The 18,892-nt window shown below is 46.4% G+C and overlaps 1 protein-coding gene and 1 long non-coding RNA gene across 6 annotated transcripts in view; one reads left to right on the top strand and one right to left on the bottom strand.

The window, feature by feature from the left end:
* Positions 1–11,232: 11,232 nt before the first annotated feature.
* Positions 11,233–14,665, bottom strand: LOC136649774 (uncharacterized). Its single transcript, XR_010794442.1, has 3 exons — positions 14,573–14,665; positions 13,504–13,665; positions 11,233–11,396 (listed from the first exon to the last, which is right to left on the bottom strand). It is a non-coding gene; the product is annotated as an uncharacterized lncRNA (long non-coding RNA).
* Positions 14,666–15,379: 714 nt separating this feature from the next.
* PLXNA2 (plexin A2) overlaps positions 15,380–18,892 on the top strand; it is a 481,295-nt gene continuing 477,782 nt past the window's right edge. For all 5 annotated transcript variants that reach the window (XR_010794406.1, XM_066626224.1, XM_066626221.1 and 2 more), the window contains exon 1: positions 15,380–15,559. The gene's annotated coding sequence lies outside the window, so the exon portion shown is untranslated. The remainder of the gene's footprint in view (positions 15,560–18,892) is intronic.

The raw sequence follows: 18,892 nt of genomic DNA, 5'->3' as shown, positions 1-18,892 counted from the left end.
TTCAGCTTGGAAGCTGTACAATGGACAGTTGTAGAACTGCATATTTCTTCGCTGTCCTGCTGAAGCAGGCCTTTGGAACTGCAACAGAAGGCATCTATCTCCGGACCAGATCAGACGGAAAGCTCTTCAACCTCTCCAGACTGAGAGCAAAATCCAAAGTCCAGCTGAAATGTCTGCGTGACTTCCTCTTTGCCGACGATGCAGCTGTCACTACCCACTCTGCCAAAGATCTCCAGCAGCTCATGGATCGTTTTAGCAAGGCCTGCCAAGATTTTGGACTGACAATCAGCCTGAAGAAAACACAGGTCATGGTTCAGGATGTGGACTCACCTCCCTGCATTACAATCTCTGAGCATGAACTGGAGGTTGTCCATGACTTTGTGTACCTTGGCTCAACGATCTCCGACACTCATTCTCTCGATACCGAGCTAAACAAGCGCATCGGTAAAGCAGCTACCACGTTTTCCAGACTCACAAAGAGAGTCTGGTCCAACAAGAAGCTGACGGAACATACCAAGATCCAGGTCTACAGAGCTTGCGTCCTGAGTACACTTCTGTACTGCAGTGAGTCATGGACTCTTCGCTCACAACAGGAGAGGAAACTGAACGCATTCCACATGCGCTGCCTCCGACGCATCCTCGGCATCACCTGGCAGGACAAAGTTCCAAACAACACAGTCCTGGAACGTGCTGGAATCCCTAGCATGTATTCACTGCTGAAACAGAGACGCCTGCGTTGGCTTGGTCATGTCGTGAGAATGGATGATGGCCGGATCCCAAAGGATCTCCTCTATGGAGAACTCGTGCAAGGAAAGCGCCCTACAGGTAGACCACAGCTGCGATACAAGGACATCTGCAAGAGGGATCTGAAGGCCTTAGGGATGGACCTCAACAAGTGGGAAACCCTGGCCTCTGAGCGGCCCGCTTGGAGGCAGGCTGTGCAGCATGGCCTTTCCCAGTTTGAAGAGACACTTTGCCAACAGTCTGAGGCTAAGAGGCAAAGAAGGAAGGCCCATAGCCAGGGAGACAGACCAGGGACAGACTGCACTTGCTCCCGGTGTGGAAGGGATTGTCACTCCCGGATTGGCCTTTTCAGCCACACTAGACGCTGTGCCAGAACCACCTTTCAGAGCGCAATACCATAGTCTTTCGAGACTGAAGGTTGCCAATACAATACAAAAAGAACTGCATATATTTAAAGGAGCTGATAGGTGCCGTAAATCAAGTCTTCTCTCCCCTGACTCTCCTCATAAGACCTCCACTATTTCAAAGTAGCCGTTTCTCCAGAACTTCCTAGAACAGGCAGGAAGAATTAAATGTGTTCAAACCTGATCCAGAAAGGGCACGGAAGAACAAAAAAATACCCTGTAGCTAGGAGTTCGAGCACCATGTTTGCAGATCCACCATCCATCATCACCACTTAACACGCTGGTTGTTTTTTTTTTTTAATTGGGTCAGCTTTCTCTCCATTCCAGCTCAGCCCACAAGCCTGAGTGCAAAGGAGAGGAAGGAGGTTGGAAAGTCTGGAAGCCAAACTACACCTGGATCAGGAAAGATATGTCAGCCCTAGATACATCAAATTTATATTGTCCCTTATCTACAGCTAGGAGCCTTAAAAATGAAGGGAGGGGGTGGTCAAAGAAAGAACCAGAATCACTCTAAGATGCATGAGCTGTTGGGAATACAGAAAGCTTCTTGGCTGACTCAGGACCATTCAGGACTTCAAGCCACACATGGGTGGGAGATGCAAAAGTCAGGTAGGCATTTGGGGGGTAGGGTAAAACTTGCATGCACTCTGACATTTCACAGATAAAATCAGGGTCATGTGATTCCATAGTAGTATTTATTGTGTGTCAAACACTTTTTGAGCATGCAGGGTGTTTCATATGTATTCCCTTGCTGCAACTCTTTTAACAACGCTGTGAGATAAGAAAGTGTTATTCCCGCATAGTGCAGCTAGGCGGAAAGGGAGTGGCTTGCCAAAGGCAAGGAAAGCAGGGAAGTCCTCTTAGCCTTGATATTTTCCACTAGAACAGTGGTTCCCAAGCTTTTTAGCACCAGGACCCAGTTTTTTTGGACTCTATCGGGACCCATCTAGGTTTACCAGACTTTTTAAAAAGGATGTCTAGAATGAATATTTTATTTATGATAATAACCTGAAAAAGACCCTCAAACATTTATCTCCCCACATTTATACATGCTTGAAAACTGCAGAAGCTGAGCTCTTTGTGGAGTAATTAGCAGGGATCCATCTGAAATGTTGTAGTTCTTGAAAGACAGAACCTTCTTCAATTGTAAAAATCCCTATAGGAATTTAGTATAGCCTGCCTGTGTAAACCGCCTTGAAATAAAGTCTGAGGAGAAATCTGATGACCATGAAAGGTAGTATATAAATACCTGTATTATTATTATTATTATTATTATTATTATTATTATTATTATTATTATTAATCTGATCTTTCCATCACTGACAACCCAACAAATATCAGGTCATGACCCACCAATGGGTCCTGACCCAGAGTTTGAGAACCACTGCATGAGAAGGATCATACCTGAGCCCACTCACCCTCTTCAGTACACTGAAGTCTTCTATTTGCTTTGAAAAAGCAAGAACAGGGGTGTCAAATATAAGGCCAACAGGCTGGATGTGGCCCCCATAAGAAGAGCCCCGCTGGATCAGGCCATAGGCCCATCTAGTCCAGCTTCCTGTATCTCACGGCGGCCCACCAAATGCCCCAGGGAGCACACACGACAGCAAGAGACCTGCATCCTAGTGCCCTCCCTTGCATCTGGCATTCTGACATAACCCATTTCTAAAATCAGGAGGTTGCACATACACATCATGGCTTGTAACCTGTGGAAGAAAATTTTTCCACAGATGTGGTGTCCCATGCAAGCAAGGGGAACCAGTTTGCCTTCAAAAGGCACACCCAGAAAGCAAACCCAGAAGCTCTTTATCTAGCCCTTGTGCTCCCCCAGCATCACCATCAGCTGCTCTCAGCTGTGCTGAGGTGTCACTGCTGAAGGACAGCCCACATGATGATCTTGAAAATATATCTTGAAAATATGGACAAAAATTGCATATTTTCTCTTCTGTCATTTGCTGTTAATGAGTTCCTAAGAGAGAACAAATTTCTGGCCGTGACCCGCTTAATGGCATCACTTCCTGCTTAATGACATCACTCCTAGCCCTCTGTTGGCACCATGAATGCTATTCAGCCCACTATGTGCAAAGTGTTTGACACCCCTGAGCTAGACCATAACTGCCCAGTCCTCTGACAATGTTATCAGTTGCTGACAATACACCTAGGCACCTGCAACATGTTAAATGGCAGGCTGTGTGCCTTAGTGTTTATACAAACATTTACATGCACAGGATATGACCAGAAAATAGGGACAGTTCAAGGTGCCACCGCAGAAGTCTTAGCTATAAGGGAATATCACCACCATAATCGGGGCCGTCCTTTTGCTTCTAAGTATGGTAGGCAAATTCTGCACTGACAGCACATCTGTAGGCCTTGCTTTTCCCCCTGAATACACAGCAATAGGGACCTTCTGTCTACACATTAGAGAACAGTTAATCTGCCTAATAAGGCAATTCTTTTTAAGGGAATCATGATTCAGACAGGTTATTTCTCTTCCTCCCCCCCCCCCATTTTGAGCACCAAAATAGAGCAGATTTTTATGCACTTCTTCTGCAGTTTTATGCATTTCTATCTCTCTGAAAGTCACTTTAATTTCCATCCTGTAATTGAACATGCTGGCAAGAGAGCAGCAAGTCAAATAGAGACAAACAAGACAAATATTAAACACAATTTAGACTTAATAGGAGAATTTCTACATTTGGGGGTAATGGTTATGAGCCAGAGCTAACATAGTAAAAGAAAGGGAAAGGTGCTTACAGGTGCAACCTTGTTATACATGGATATTTTATACACGGATTTGACTCAACACAAATGGCCACTGCAAATGAGAAGGAATGTGCTGATCCTTGGAGAAGGGCAAAAATGCACCCCTTTAAAATGCTTTTCTTACTGTTGTAGAGATTTTTATCTCAACATGATGAGAAGGGCCCTTTAAATTAAAGGAAAACAGTCTTTTACAATAGTTAGAGAGAAGGCAGCCAGCTGACAATCCATCAATCATTCTCTCTCCAAATGACCCCCTCCCTTCCCCCTGAACACATGAAAGAAAGATAATCCTTTCTAAGGGCCTGGAGAGAGACTGATTGTTGGATTGTTGTCTTAATGACTCTATCTTAACATCACAAAGGTCAGCAAGGCTGTTTTTAAATCACCTAAGCAATGGGACTTTGTTTTTTAAATTGATTTGCGATTTTTGCCATCCACTTGAGTTCTGGGAAGGGATACCACTTGGGGAATAATGAGAATCAACCTGTATTTCCACTAAGGATATACAGGAATTTAATGTGAAGCATAGAGAATTTAATGCGTGAACAAAAGATTGCACACTGCACTTGGCTCTGACAAAGAAAAATAAGTTTGCTTTTTATGCTTTTGCCCCAAACACCCTTTAAGGCCAGGAGATAAGGCAGGAAGTAAATACCTGGGATCCATATAGTAGCCACTTATCCAGCCCAATGTCCTATCTTGCAGCTTTTCAGAAATCTCCAGATAGGGGTATAGTTTGCTGATAACACTGAGTGTACTCATGTATGCTATAGATAACTGGCTCCCTTTGTAGCTTACAAACAGCTACAATGCAGCTCCTATCCCAGTTCAAGTCTAATGGGAAGAAATATAACCCTATTTCTTTGCAATCCATTGCAAAACAAACAAATTTAGGATTTTTTTTTAATTATTCCTGACAAGCTCAATTTAGTTGCATGACTGGAATCTAGATGGGCATTTCTGTACTACAAATTTCTTTGTCTTTTATTTAACAATTCATCTGTTGTGGTTTCCAGCAAAGAGTCCTGGGAAATGTAGTTTGGTGAGGGTATGGAGAATTCTTTATTAAAGACTTCCAGACCCACTCAGATACACTGCTGAGAGATCCCTGGCAAGAAGGAATGATGGTTAAAGCCAGTTTCAGTCTGTGATGTCCATACACCTCAAATCCCATTCTAAAGATATAGAATATGCTCCTTTCTGTTATTGCAGGCATGCGACCTACCACTAGGGGGCGTCTGATGCCCTTTACTGCTGAAATCACCTGTTCCCCAAGTTTGTGTCGAGAAGACCAGCGCTCAGTGCTGTGATAAAATAAGAGTATTTTGTATTTATGTCATGATGTCACTGGGCCCCTGAATCCAAATAAAAGAAAGGATGAGAGGGGCCTTTTGTTGTACCTGCACATAGAGTTTCAAGCGCAATTAGGAGTGTTGACCCAAATGTAGAAGCTGCAGGCATCGGCACCTGCTCCGTGCTACAGGCATATTCCAAAATTGTGGATGGAAGAAGCAGACCATCAAAGGAAGAACAAGGTTGCCTGCCTATTACAGCTTCCCTAGGGCTTGCTGGGCTAAAAACCTCAGCTGCTCCTGCACATATGGCTCGCCTTTTGTCATAATTTGTGTTCTTTGTGCTTTCCTAGATGAGAGATTTATTTACATCAGTGGGTTCTCTTGAGTTCTGGGAGGCATTTTTGTGTGCCTGTTTGTTCAGCAGTGCATCTGGAATCAGGTTCCTGCAGAAGTTAGCTGTCCTTTGTTTCATGCCATAATAATTCCGTTTCTGACATTTGCAAGGAGGTAACGCTACATCCTCCCAGTCACTTGAAATTATTGTGATCATTGCAAGGCCACCCGTTCACAAGCCACTCTCAGTTTTCATCCAGCATTCCCCCCCTTCCTTCCTGCATATAGGATCTCTCTCAATGTTAAACGCATTGCCTCGGGGCTGACCAGAATGGATGGAGGTCAGCTCAGTCAGCAGAGCCTGCATTGGATTGCTTCAGTCTGAAGTGTGAAAGCACCCTTTAACTCTACCTGGAAACAATAAGCAGGTTGTAAGTACAGCAAATGTAGCACACTGACAGGGAGACAGGGAGACATGCTGCTTGCTCAGCAATCTGCAGAATTCTCCGCTGGCTTTCACCTATGCAGGGTCTAAAGGAGTCAGCCCTGAACAAGCACATTACCCTGGCCAGAGGAAAGACCATGCCAAAATGCACATGCTGGCCATAAAGCAGTCCTCTGACCTACTTTGGGGCAGGGGAGAAGGCCAGTTGCTTTTCCTAAGTGTAGGTCTGTTGTCTGCACCTGTTTTCTCTCATCATATATTAAGACTTTAAGCTCACAAAGGAAGGAGCCATCTTTTTTTTCCTTTTATTGTCTTCCTTGGACATGTGGGGATTTGGCGGTGAGCCAACTTGTGGAGAAAGACCCTGCGCACACCGGTAGACTCCATTGTAGAGTGCATGTAGCTGTATAATAAGTCCTCGGAGATTCTAGAATGCAAGCAAGGATATAACACAAGTTTGTTAGAAAGTCCCAGCAAGCTGTATCTAACCTTGACCCTGCGCAGTCTCAATTCCCTATACCTCTTAACATTTCTTTCTTCCAGGGCTAGGCTCCAGGAGTTCAGAGTCATTGGGCAAGAGAACAATGAGTGGTTTCCCTTAACTGACAAGGGGAGAGGAAATATGTGAACTGAGTGATCCTCCATTTGCCTTCACCCCCCACCCCAGAAAACTCTGGGAAAATGCAATCTTCGTTTTCCTCTGGGTGTCTGAGAGAGTCTCATATCCCATCTGAACAGCTTTTGGACTCATCCTTTCCCTGATTGTGTCCTCCTCTGCTGGTCATGCCTCAGCCCATCAGTATATGCGGGTATATAAATAATTTGTCCTACTCTCCTTCCTGCTTACAAATGCAGCCAAGATCTCCTTACTCCATACTCTGCTGTGGTTTCATCTTATTCTGTACTATTCTTTCCTTAGCAAAACAGAGTACATTCAGACATGGATGACCCAGTAGAAGGAAATGTTTCCCCTAGGCCTCCCCTAGGTCTCCAGACAACTCTACTTTAGGGGGACAGAATCTGCTTTTTAAACTGCCATAATGCATACCTGATAGAAAGTCCTTGTTGAATTTCATCTAGGTCAGTGGTTTTCAACCTTTTTCGTGCTGTCCCCCATAAATAAATAACTAAATAACCCCATAAATAAATAACTAAGTAAGTATGAGACTGGGGACCCACTGCCAATCCCACCCCCTCAGGACCTGATCTGTTCCCATCACTGCCCACCCCTGCCTCCACATGCCCCATTTCCCCCAACCTCTTAAATCTTCACAACAACCCTGTGAGGTAGCAGCCCAAGCAGGGCTGGCCTTCAGAGCCGCAGGGCAAGGTAACAAGAAGAGGTTGTGCAGGATTATATCAAGAATTCAGTTTTGATAAGGTAGTACCATAACTGGATTGGATCCAAGCCCTCCCTTGCACAAGCTTTGAAAGTTTGCCGTGACCCACAAAAGGAGGCTTCAAGACCCCACTGGAGTCCCAACCCACAGGTTGGCGGGTGACCACACTGTCTCCAGCAATGACCAGCAAGCTTCTTTGGCAAACTTATAAGCAGAGAATAAAGGTGAACACACTGTGGCCTATATTTGTTCTCAATGTCTGTTTTCAAAAATGTGCAGCCTCTGAATACAAATGTTACTTTTTTTGGTTTGCTTGTTTTTTGCTATCATGGCTAATAGACATAGATAAACTTATCTTCCATGAATTTGACAGATTGTTTAAAAACCACTGAGCAAGCCAGTGGCTAAAACACAACAGGTTGTGACCATGAATAACATACATTAATTATGTATTGTGTGAAGAAATACTTCCTTCTGCTTGTTTGGAATCTATCGGCAATCAATTGTATTGGACGACCCTATAGAAAGTAAAACTGTAGAAAGTCCTTAGTGTAAAACTGCAAGAATTTGGCTAGGAGGGAAAATCAAAACAAAAGCATATGTTGCGTTGCACAAGACCCTCACTGAGTTTCAAAGCATTTCTAATAACAACAAAAATCAGCACATCGTACAATTAGGTGTCAGGTTTATTTGGCTTTAAATTTTCACTTTAGGTACAAGAGATTATTTTTCTTTTCTAGCTCAGGATGAGCCACTAAAATATTAAAAAATGCAGTTTTTCCTCAAAATGAAAATGTCAGAAAATCATTACGTTTTTCATAGGAGAATTAAAAATGTGTATAAACAACTCAGCTCACCGGATAGTAAGTGGTTTAAGAGTGATTACCTTTTAATTACAGGTTCAAATCCAATGCAAGATGGTAGCAATGAAAAGTACTTACTAGGCAGTGATCATCAAAACTGATGGTCTGTCTTCCATCCCTTTGCTGCCACCACCACCAGATAGATGCCTGGCAAAAAGACTTTATCCTTGTCCATTCTCTATCCCTGCAGTGCCTCCATTAGTGGCACAAATGATGGAAGCTAGAACCCTGCTGGACTGGAGAGAAGACTACGGAAAACTAACTGCCCTCCAAGACTCCCCTTTGTGGCCACCCACCATTCAGACACATGACACCTGACAGCTCCCAGTATTCCAGGTTGATCACAGTAAGGGCAATCAGGTCCTCTGATCAATCTTTGTTATTGTGAACCCTTTGGAAAGTCCATTATGATTCAAAAGTAGTATATAAATAGTAAGTGAATAAAGAAATAAAAATCCCTTTGGGGCCAACAGCAAGGAGTGTGAAAAAGCCAGAGTGCCCAAGATATTTAGCAATACAGTATCAGAAAGTTAAGCAAACTCTGGTTTGCAACATAAGCATGTTATGGCACAATCCTAACCAACTTTCAAGCACTGACTTAGCTGCAATACAGCCCCAAGGTCAGACAACAAACACACCCTTACCTTGAGGAGGCCCCCTTGACTGCCTTCCCAGTGCAGGATGCAGTGCATGCCACATTGGCACAGTGCTAGAAAGTTGTTTAGGATTGCACCCTTCGGCACATATGTGGAAGATATATAATAATATAATATAATAATATACAGTATTTATATACCGCCTTTCTTGGTCTTTATTCAAGACTTTATTCAAGGCGGTTTACACAGGCAGGCTTATTAAATCCACGCAGGGATTTTTACAAATTGAAAGAAGGTTCTCTCTTTCAAGAACCACCACATTCAAGATGTTACACTCCGATCTGGTTTAACATTCTGGCCTTCATCCTCCCACGCTCCGAGCAGATGGAACAGCTCAGCTGCAGCTTATTAACAGTATTATTATTAACAGTATTTATATACCGCTTTTCAACTAAAAGTTCACAAAGCGGTTTACAGAGAAAAATCAAATAACCAAATGGCTCCCTGTCCCAAAAGGGCTCACAATCTAAAAATATGCAAAGGAATACCAGCAGACAGCCACTAGAACAGACAGTGCTGGGGTGAGGTGGGCCAGTTACTCTCCCCCTGCTAAAAAAGGAGCACCCACTTGAAAAAGTGCCTCTTACCCAATTAGCAGGGACCTTGCCAGCTGCTTCAAGGTCGCACGGTGCCGGTGGCCTCGAACTGGCGACCTTGTGGATGTTAATCTTCAGGCAAATGGAGGCTCTACCCTCTAGACCAGACCTCCTGCCCGTGTCAGTGTCAGAAGATGATGTCAGTGGCTTCTAGTCATGCTGACCATGTGGTGCGTCCAGAGGCTGTATACCTCTGAATACTAGTTGCTGGGAAGCAGGAGTGGGAGGGCTAGTTGCTACATGATCCACTTCTGGACTTCCTAGAGTCATCTGGCTGGCAACTATTGCAACCATGATACTAGACTCAATGGACCACTGTCTTCTCTTATATTCTTCCCAAGGTATCTGATACCATGCTCCACAGAGCTCACACTGGTGACTCAAACTGCAGCATGGACAGGTGGGTTGATACAAGGCAGGTAGAAACTCATGAATAGTTACTCCATAAAACCATCACACACATCTCTCCTACTATCAAAATGTCTTTGAAAGATGCACTGAGATGTTTAAATGCTAGGAATGTGAATCTGATCATCTAAGATGTAATCTTGTCATCAATTATGCTTCGGTAATTCTGATTAGATGTATGCATGATGAACTAGGTATAGGATGGCAGCCTTAAAGCCTTTCCAGAAAACTTTTCTCCCACTTTGTGCAGTGATTATGCAATTATTTCATTACTCAGTTATTGCACGTGACCCAGATAGCTTTCCTCAAGCACTTTTGTTGCAGGAAATTCACTTTTTCTGAGTGCTCAGGCTATCATATTTTATCACAGAGAAGATGCAGAGTTTCCCCCAGCTAAAGTGCCACAATGCAAAAATGATGCTGTGTGGAATGCAAGCTCCTATTGGATGATGCCTGTGTCATCACTGATGATGAAAGACACAACTCTTTTCTCCCCCCCTCCCAAGCCTTCTGCACTTTGTGAAAGTTTAAAAATGTCTTGATTTATTTTTAAATCAATTTTCAAGGCTGAGCGTTCCCCTTCTGTTGCTCACTTCAGTGCAGGAGATGCCATAGAGTCCTTTAAAAATAAAAAGAGTGCTCTCCTTGGCTTTTTCTTCTGCAAAAGCCCCTTCTGTAGCATGGCTGAATCATTCAGAGACTTGGAATACACACTTAAGCAGCATAGCCAATGGTGGTTGCTCTGCCAGTGCTGAAGATGGAATTGGGTGCAAGCACTGGCTCAAGGAGACAAGTTGTTCCCTTTTCCTGGCTGGAGGGCTGCTATGGCATATGCTATGATATATCCCTAATAAATAACAGGACTGTTGGGATTGAAGCAGAGGTTTGCTGAACACGCTGTAGCCTTTCAGTCTTCCCCTAATTGTATCCAGTGCTTCTGGCAAAGCGGATAATTTACAAGACGTCCATGCCAGGCTTTTGAAGAGAGCCAGTTTGGTGTCATAGATAGAGTAGATCGTGCTGGCCTTGAATCAAGAAGACCTGGATTTGAATGTCTTCCCAATCATGAAGCTCACTGGATGATGCACAGTCAGCCACTATGCCAGCCTGTTCTACCTTGCAGAATTGCGGTGAAGATAAAGTGGAATAACCAGTGGCAGCTCAACAGGAGAGCTGACTCTGTGAATGGATATCTTTACCATCAGCCACCCCCAAATCCATCTGCAGCTCCTTCTGCCTCCCTTAACCCATTTCCGCCCAGCCAACAGATGCACACATTTGATCCCTGTTGCGTATATGCAACGTTGGGCAGAAATAGCTTTTGATCCAGAGGAAGAGTCCGGTACCCAGATTGTATCATGAACCTGCCAGGGACTGGTAGAGCCCGCTCGCCCCCTTTCCAGCACCAACACATCCCTAATTATTTTGTACCTTTGTGTGGATTTTAATTGTAAGCTGCTTCGGGAGCCAATCTTGATGAAAACATCGGCTTTCAATGTAACAAATAGACAACACCTCTGTATGCTGCTCTGAGCTCTATGGCAGAAGGCTGGAACAGAAATGCAATAAACAAATCATATATTAGCATTCACATTGCCATATACAATATTGCATGATGATAACTGCATTGTGAAAGCTCATTAACTTTGGCATTACCATACCTGAAGCAAAAGTCAAAATGTTGAAGGCACAGCTCCATCCTCTGCCCTGGAACTCTTAAAAAAAATTAATAACACAGAGGTGGAGGTTGGAGGCAAGAAAATAGCCCCCTTTTGCAGCTTGATTCTGATGAGAAGAACACACAAGGCAGGATTTCAAACACCAAGAACATAAGCCTTGTGCAAACAACAGGAAATGTGGCAGTAAAGATGTGAAAGGGACCCAGACTTGGCCCACTAACTCTGCTTCTGGCCTTCATAGCCTTATTCACAAATGACGTGTCACAGGCACACCATCCATGTGTACTAATTGATCTGTGTCGATCTGTACATGCACCGAGTTAGTCACACATTACATTCACTACATGCACTACATTTTCACTGGCAGTTGACTTTTCAAATGAATGCATGTCATTCCATGTATATGCCTACAGATATTTGCGCACGTGTACAAAGTGTGTGAATAGCACTCAAGTGCCTGTTAGATCTTCTGTACGAGTTGTGTTCATTTAGGCTCCCTCAGCACAATCTGTGGCTTGCATTTTTGTGTACAGCTGCAATGCCCATGCAGCAGCTTGTATATGAGGCAATGAATGTGTGGTGGTAAGAAGCAAGGCCCTCAGATTCAGTCCTGCTTCCTCTCCACCACTTCATTATTTAGTTTGTTAGTATTTCTTATTCTACCTTGTTCTCCCATTTTGCCCCGAGCATCTTGGCACATCCAGTACTGAAGGCCAGATTACAGAAACACTAAACTAACAAATTTTACAAACAAGAAAGTGACCTTACCAATTAGGATACAATTGGTATCCTAGAATGCCTAGAATTCCCTACCTAAAGTGCCCTCTTCATACTGGCTCATAAAAGCTTGGTCTGTGAAAGGTTTGTGAAGACCTGGCTTGTTAGTGAAAGAATATTGTCTGCCATACTTCACTCATTGCACATCACCACCTACTAGTAACACAAACACAGTCTACTTGGAGAAATTGTTATTCCAATCAGGGGCAGCCCGTCCATGAGGCTAACTAAAGTGATTTTCTCAGGAAGCAAACTGGTGGAGGGAGAACCCATCTCTGTCTACCTATTTGCCTGCATTGTTACAGTCCCTATATTGGAAATAGAAGAGGCAGACAGAGAGAAAGGAAATCTGGAGGGGAGGAGAGTATTGAGCTGATCATTGGAGAATTGAGCAGCAGAGGCTGTTGCTCCCCTTCATTGGGGAAGGGAAGCAGCATTTGGCATCCTAGTTCAGGCATCAACATAAGAACAGCCCCACTGGATCAGGCCATAGGCCCATCTAGTCCAGCTTCCTGTATCGCACAGCGGCCCACCAAATGCCCCAGGGAGCACACCAGATAACAAGAGACCTGCAAGGCTTCCTGGGAATTGTAGTTAAGAACATAAGAACAGCCCCACTGGACCAGGCCATAGGCCCATCTAGTCCAGCTTCCTGTATCTCACAGCGGCCCACCAAATGCCCCAGGGAGCACACCAGATAACAAGAGACCTCATCCTGCTGCCCTCCCTTGCATCTGGCCTTCTGACATAGCCCATTTCTAAAATCAGGAGGTTGCACATACACATCATGGCTTGTAACCCGTGATGGATTTTTCCTCCAGAAACTTGTCCAAACTTGTCCAATCAAGAAAATCTTGGATGGCCCTGACTCCAGTGTATACTTCTGATGGCTGGATAGTTGCTTGATTCACAAGGGAGTTTCTTCTGGACCACTGCCAGAAAGGCTTTCCCACCACCAAAGTCATGGCACAGAAACACAGTAGTCTGAGGTGTGAAGACTTCTCATAGTAGATCATACCTTATGTTTTGCTCCATGGAGCAAATGGTTGCCTTTGTGATTTTCACTGGGAAAATGGTACATAAGAAACGTGGGTGGAAAGATTAACCTCCAGCGTCCAAGTCCCACCCCTGTAACTTAAAAAAAAAAAGTAGGAAAGAATCACAGACCTTCCAAGTTTGCCATTAGAGATAAAGTATTACCGTAATGGGGATGATGCATCTCCATGTCCCTGAGGCAGGTAGTTCCAATGATTAATGGCCTTAGCTGTTGTTGATCTGCCCCATTCCCAAACGGAAGTTGTCGTAGCTTAGCTTCTGTCTGTTGGCTTTCCTTCTGTGTTGCTTGCAAAATTAAAGAACCATCTGCAATCAGAGAAACATCTCAGCATCACAACAGATTTTTAAACTTTATTTTGCTTTTCCTCCCAGAGGACCAAAGGATTCTCCCAGACTGCACGCGGTCCAGAGATTCTGATGCTCATGTGAGGTGAACCCCTTTTTAAAAAAAGGCCATCACGAGGAATTCCCTTCCCTAAATGATAGTCCTATAGTGGCCATGACTTACAGGCACCATATATAGCAAAATGGATTGGTTAGTGAGGCTGTTAAGAAAAAGCAGGACTGTTTATAGATGAGTTTGTGAGATGGAAAATTAACTTTATTTCTCCTGCCTTATTCATGTTCTCCCAGTTGTGTGTGCCTGTCTCTGTCTCTGTCTCTCTCTCTCACACAGAGCTTTTAATGACTGCAAGCAGACAGATCTCCGGAGGTTGGGGAGGGGGGAGGAATTATTCTTCCCTGCTTGATCTTTTAGCCCTTTGGCATCCCTTGGGACTGCCAGAGGTGTGCACACCTCGATTCCCCAGAGAAATCCCCCTGCTTTGACACACGCAGCACATAACAGCTCAAGGCTCGTCCCAACACCCCTCCCCACCCCCGTGGCCACACAGAGCCCCGAAACGAAACAATCGCTGTATCTGATCTTCTGGGACTTTGCTCGTCATGCGCAACGAGCAGTAGGCGAGAGGCACCCGAGCACCTCCGGTGGTTCAGAGCCACTTTGCCCTGTCCAGGCTGCGATCCTGGGCTTGGCAGTGGAATGACCCTCCCACCCCCACCCCGCCGCGGACCTGAGCGGGTCTTCCTTCCGAGGACCCCGGCTGGGGCGATCGGGGAAGCCCAAGCGCAGTGGGGAAGGGGCTTCGCCTCCCCTCTCTCCCTCCTCAGCAGGATGAGGAGGTCCCACCTGTGGCAGCCGGCTGGGTACTACCTGGAGCCGCCTGACCTCTTGTCCTGTCCCCACTTCACCTCCTGGTGCCTCCCCTGAGCCAAGTCCTGCCCTGGCGCTGGATTCCTTTACTGGGTTCCCTTTTCTCCTGGGCACGGAGGGAACCCCTGGAGGAGGGTTGGGGGTGGGGGGCTTCCTGGCAGTGGGGCTGGGGGTGGTCCCGGGGGGACAGGCGGCCGCCGATCTATTTTTAAGCAGATGCCCGCCTGCACCCCCCCTTTCTCCCCCCACCCCACCCCCGGCTTTGATTTTGCTTCGCAGTGACGTCGCCAGAGGGTGGGGGGAGAGAGAGAGAGAAGCGTGCAGGGAGGGGGGCGAGTCCAGAGACTGCAGCAAATTGGGGAGGCAGGCCTGGGCTTGGGCGCTGCCGGCGGGGGAAGGGTTAACCCCCTGCGACTGTATGTTAATGAGCGCCCGGGTAATACAAGGAGGCCGGCTTGGGCGGGCGGGCAGGCTGCTGCTGCTGCTGCTGGGGAGGGAGGGGGGCGAGGAGCAGCCTAGTGCCAGTCTGGAGCTGGAGGAGGAAGGAGCGCGCACCGTGCCTGGGGTGATGCTGGCAGAGTGAGTGAGGGAGAGAGGCAGCGAGCGAGGAGAGGAGAGGAGAGGAGCCTTGTGCAGGGAGGGGATGCCGGCCATGTGCGCCATGGCTGGTGCCAGCCAGGAGTCCGAGTAGCCCTCGGCGGGCACAGCATCGCCGGCCAGCGCCGATCCCCCCCGTCCGCTGGGCAGCCAGCCTGGCCGAGGCAATGACTGGCTGACTGGCAGCCGGAGCTGAGCCCAGGCAGAGCAGGAGGGCAGCAGCCACTTTCGGAATACGGATCTACTCCATGCCAGTGCCGGGGCTGTGGATCTCCCTGCATTCCGGCTCCTCCGGGTGGATTACCTCGCCGTAATTCCGAGCAGGAGTGGGGAGAAACTGGGAAGCCCCCCCCCCCCCGGACCAGAGGGGAGAGACGCGCTTGAGCTTGGGTAAGTCATTCGAGGCTGGCTGGCTGGCTGGTTGGCAGAGAGCGCTGCCGGCTGCCCATGCCTTCTGCACGGCTCTGGTGGTGGTGGGGGGGCACGGATCGCCCATCCACGGTGGATGAGCCACCCCACCCTTAGCTTTCCTTTGCAGCACGGCACCCAGAGATGGAGAGAGATGGTTCCAGTTTGGGTCCCACCTGCCTCCCGGCACTTTCCACTGATGGGGACGGGGCGTCTAGGGTGGATTTGGTGCTCCACCTGTCCATTGAGACCCAGGATCCAGTGTAGGTGTCCCTAACCACGAGCTCACCTGTCCCTCTGGAGCCAATTTGATGCGGGGTCCTTTTCAGTAGAGGCGCATCATGACCAACCGTTTCCGACCTTTCTAGAGAAGAGGTGGTGCTGCGGGAAGCGGGTCAGTGTTCTGCCACCAAGATCCCCCATCTCAACCCCCTGGTCTGCTCTTTCTGACAGCCCACTTGGCATCTGGCGGATGCAAAGCAAACAGGTTCCAAAAAAGTTCCCATTGAGAGAGACAGGGAGACCACTTTGTCTTGGAAATGTTCTCAAATCCCAGTGTCATATTCGGAGGAAAATGGTTTGCCTGCTGGCCGAACATCTCTGGAGGAAATGAGCACATCCCTGCTTCAACTAGGGAAAACCCAAGCATTGGTGTGCTTTTTCCCCAGGCTCCAAAGTTGGGTGGACAGACAGCGCACCCTACAACAAAAGCATTTCTGTCTATGGCACAGAAGGCAGCAGCACACCTGCCTCTCTTCCTCCTGTGGTCAGTGTAATCTGGGATGCCAGCCTGCACTTTTGCAGCACCGGTTGTTCCAAAACTTTGGTTCTAGAGAGTATGGATGGCTAGTATTAACTCACTCACAGCCCAATCCTATCCACACTTTCCTGGGAGTAAGCCCCATTGACTCCAATGGGACTTACTTCTGAGTGGACATGCATAGGATTGGGCTGTCAGTGGCCTCAGAGGAAAGTCTACAGTCCTAGTGAACAGAGGAATTTGAGGGGCTGGGGGGAGGGGGAATGGACCTTTTTTCCTCATTGATGGTGTTGTGCAGCATGTGAGGAGAGAGAACCAGAGAAACATGCACTTTGTATGTGTGTGTGGGTGCCCAGGATTTGTGCAACTCCTCTGTGAAATGAGTCCCCTTAGCAATATCTGACCAATTGTGCTTCTTGAGCTGCCATTGACTGGGCAGCCTCATTGATGACACTGTTTCACCCAAGTGAAGTCAATGACCTACTTCTATGGTCAGGAGACTGGTGACTCTATTCTGTATGGAGCAAAATGCCATTCAAAGTCAGCCATGTCAATACCTTGAACAATTAATTTCCTTTGTATTCCCTTTGGCCAGTTCCTCAATCCCCTCAGACTTTATCAACATGACCTTTCGGGATCCTTCTGCTAACTGAACGAAAGCCATCAGTGTTAGTTTAGGAAGTAACAGCCAGTGGCAGATCAAAGTTCTTTACAGGGTTGGTGTCTTGAAATGGAACATATATCCAAAAGTCAGCACTCGGCTTCCTTCTGTCCAATGTCCATTGCAAGATGATAAAGCCTTGCAATGAACCATATTTACTCTTCATTACCTTACCTATTTGACATATCTTTTGGTGGCATCTCTTGTCCCCAGCCAACTTCTTAGAAGTTTTTGTTATGGAAACAGGTAACAGAGGCCGCCTGAACAGAACCCACAGATGTGACTGAAATCTTCCCTTTCTTCTTCTCTTCTCCCCTCCCCTCTTTCTCACACTGCCTGACACCTCTCTTTTAACCATGTACTCAGCTCATCTCTTGGCTGAACAACCTGGGTTTCAGAGACAGGATGAGATGGTTTCAGTCGCCTTGATGCTAGGAAATAAATGTCTCTATCTGCCTCTGGCTCTTCAACTCTGTTTGGCAAATTCCATTGACTATAGGACAATCGGCTTTCAAAGCAGCTAGACAGAAATGAGATTTAGAGCAAGGTTTGTGGTTGAGTTATGTGGGCCACAGGGACTTGGGTCTTGTAATCTGAGACTCCCAGTACTGAAGGGAGCTGTGAAAACCTTCTGCTCAGTTACAAGGTTGCTTGAAGGCTTCAGGAGATGTCCTCCAGCAATAGGTAGGTGTCTAGTATGTGTCATGGGAATGTTTTGAACTCAGAGATATATTGTCTTGGCTGAGCAGGGGAAGAGACTGAAGAGAATTCCCCCCCCCCCACTGTTCCCTCCACTATCGCTCCCCCCACTGCTGAATGCAAAGTATATTGCTGAAAGGCTGTGACAAAAGTGCTTGCCAGAGTATCCCATAATATTTTCCGGGTGATAAATATAGATGGATTGTATTTTTCTGGAATCCTGTAGTGACAGCTACTTTCACAACTGTTCACAAGTGCAGATTTTCTCAGAAGTGTCCCAAAGCTTGTCAGGCTCCATTGGACATAGCACAGTGTTTGTTTTCTATTTTCATTCACACTTTCATTCCAACCTTGCCTTGATCAACGTGGTCCTGAAAGTTTACTACCCACACTGTGCAAACACTGTTTGGTCCGCCTGTCTGTCCACGTGTTTCCAAACCGTTTCTGTTTCTCACTCCTGATCATTCTGTTCTGTCCCTGGAACATGTTACTTCCCTGCCTGTCAGGCCTCCTTATAATAATAATACTGTAATAATATAAAAATAATAAAGTTGTCTCTCCCCACCAGAGTCAGTGGTGCTCTTGAGACAGGCCCTTTTCCCACTTCCAAACACTCTTGATTATTCAGCTAATCTTTATTTCATGGGCACATTACAAGAAACACACAAATGGGGTGGGAGAGTAGAAGGCGGTGACACGTTTAAAATACACATGGAAAGCACTGGCAGGAATATAATCGTCCTTATTCCGCTGACATGAAATATTTATGGCTCTAAGTTGTGGTGAGGTTTATCCTCGGCCCCTCCTCCTTTGCTTTGCAAACCGTTTTTTTCCCTTCTCTTCTCCCGCAGTAAAATAATATTTCAACAACTCAGCACACGGGGCCCTTCTTTCTGACGCTGGCCCCCCTGTCCCAGCTGTCTCTTCGCGTAGCTGCACACAGCTGTCTACACGCATAGCCAGGGGGTACAATGTACTTCTGTCCATCACTACAAATGGGAAAACCGGGAATTGCTAGCTAAGCTACTAACCTAATCATAAAGAGACCCACGCATTGTGTTACAGTCTGTTAACTAGAAATAATTCACAACCATCCATTTGGCCAGCCAGGGGAGGGGGAAAAAAAAAACTACAAAAGAAGCCTCCACCCCCTCTCTCCCCTTTCTTCGCATTGGAGGTGCCTACATTTTATAGC

Source organism: Tiliqua scincoides, chromosome 4 (genome assembly GCF_035046505.1).
Source record: "Tiliqua scincoides isolate rTilSci1 chromosome 4, rTilSci1.hap2, whole genome shotgun sequence".
Lineage (NCBI taxonomy): Eukaryota > Metazoa > Chordata > Lepidosauria > Squamata > Scincidae > Tiliqua > Tiliqua scincoides.
Note: the sequence above shows the minus strand (reverse complement) of the source record. Positions and strands in the feature narration are given on the sequence as shown.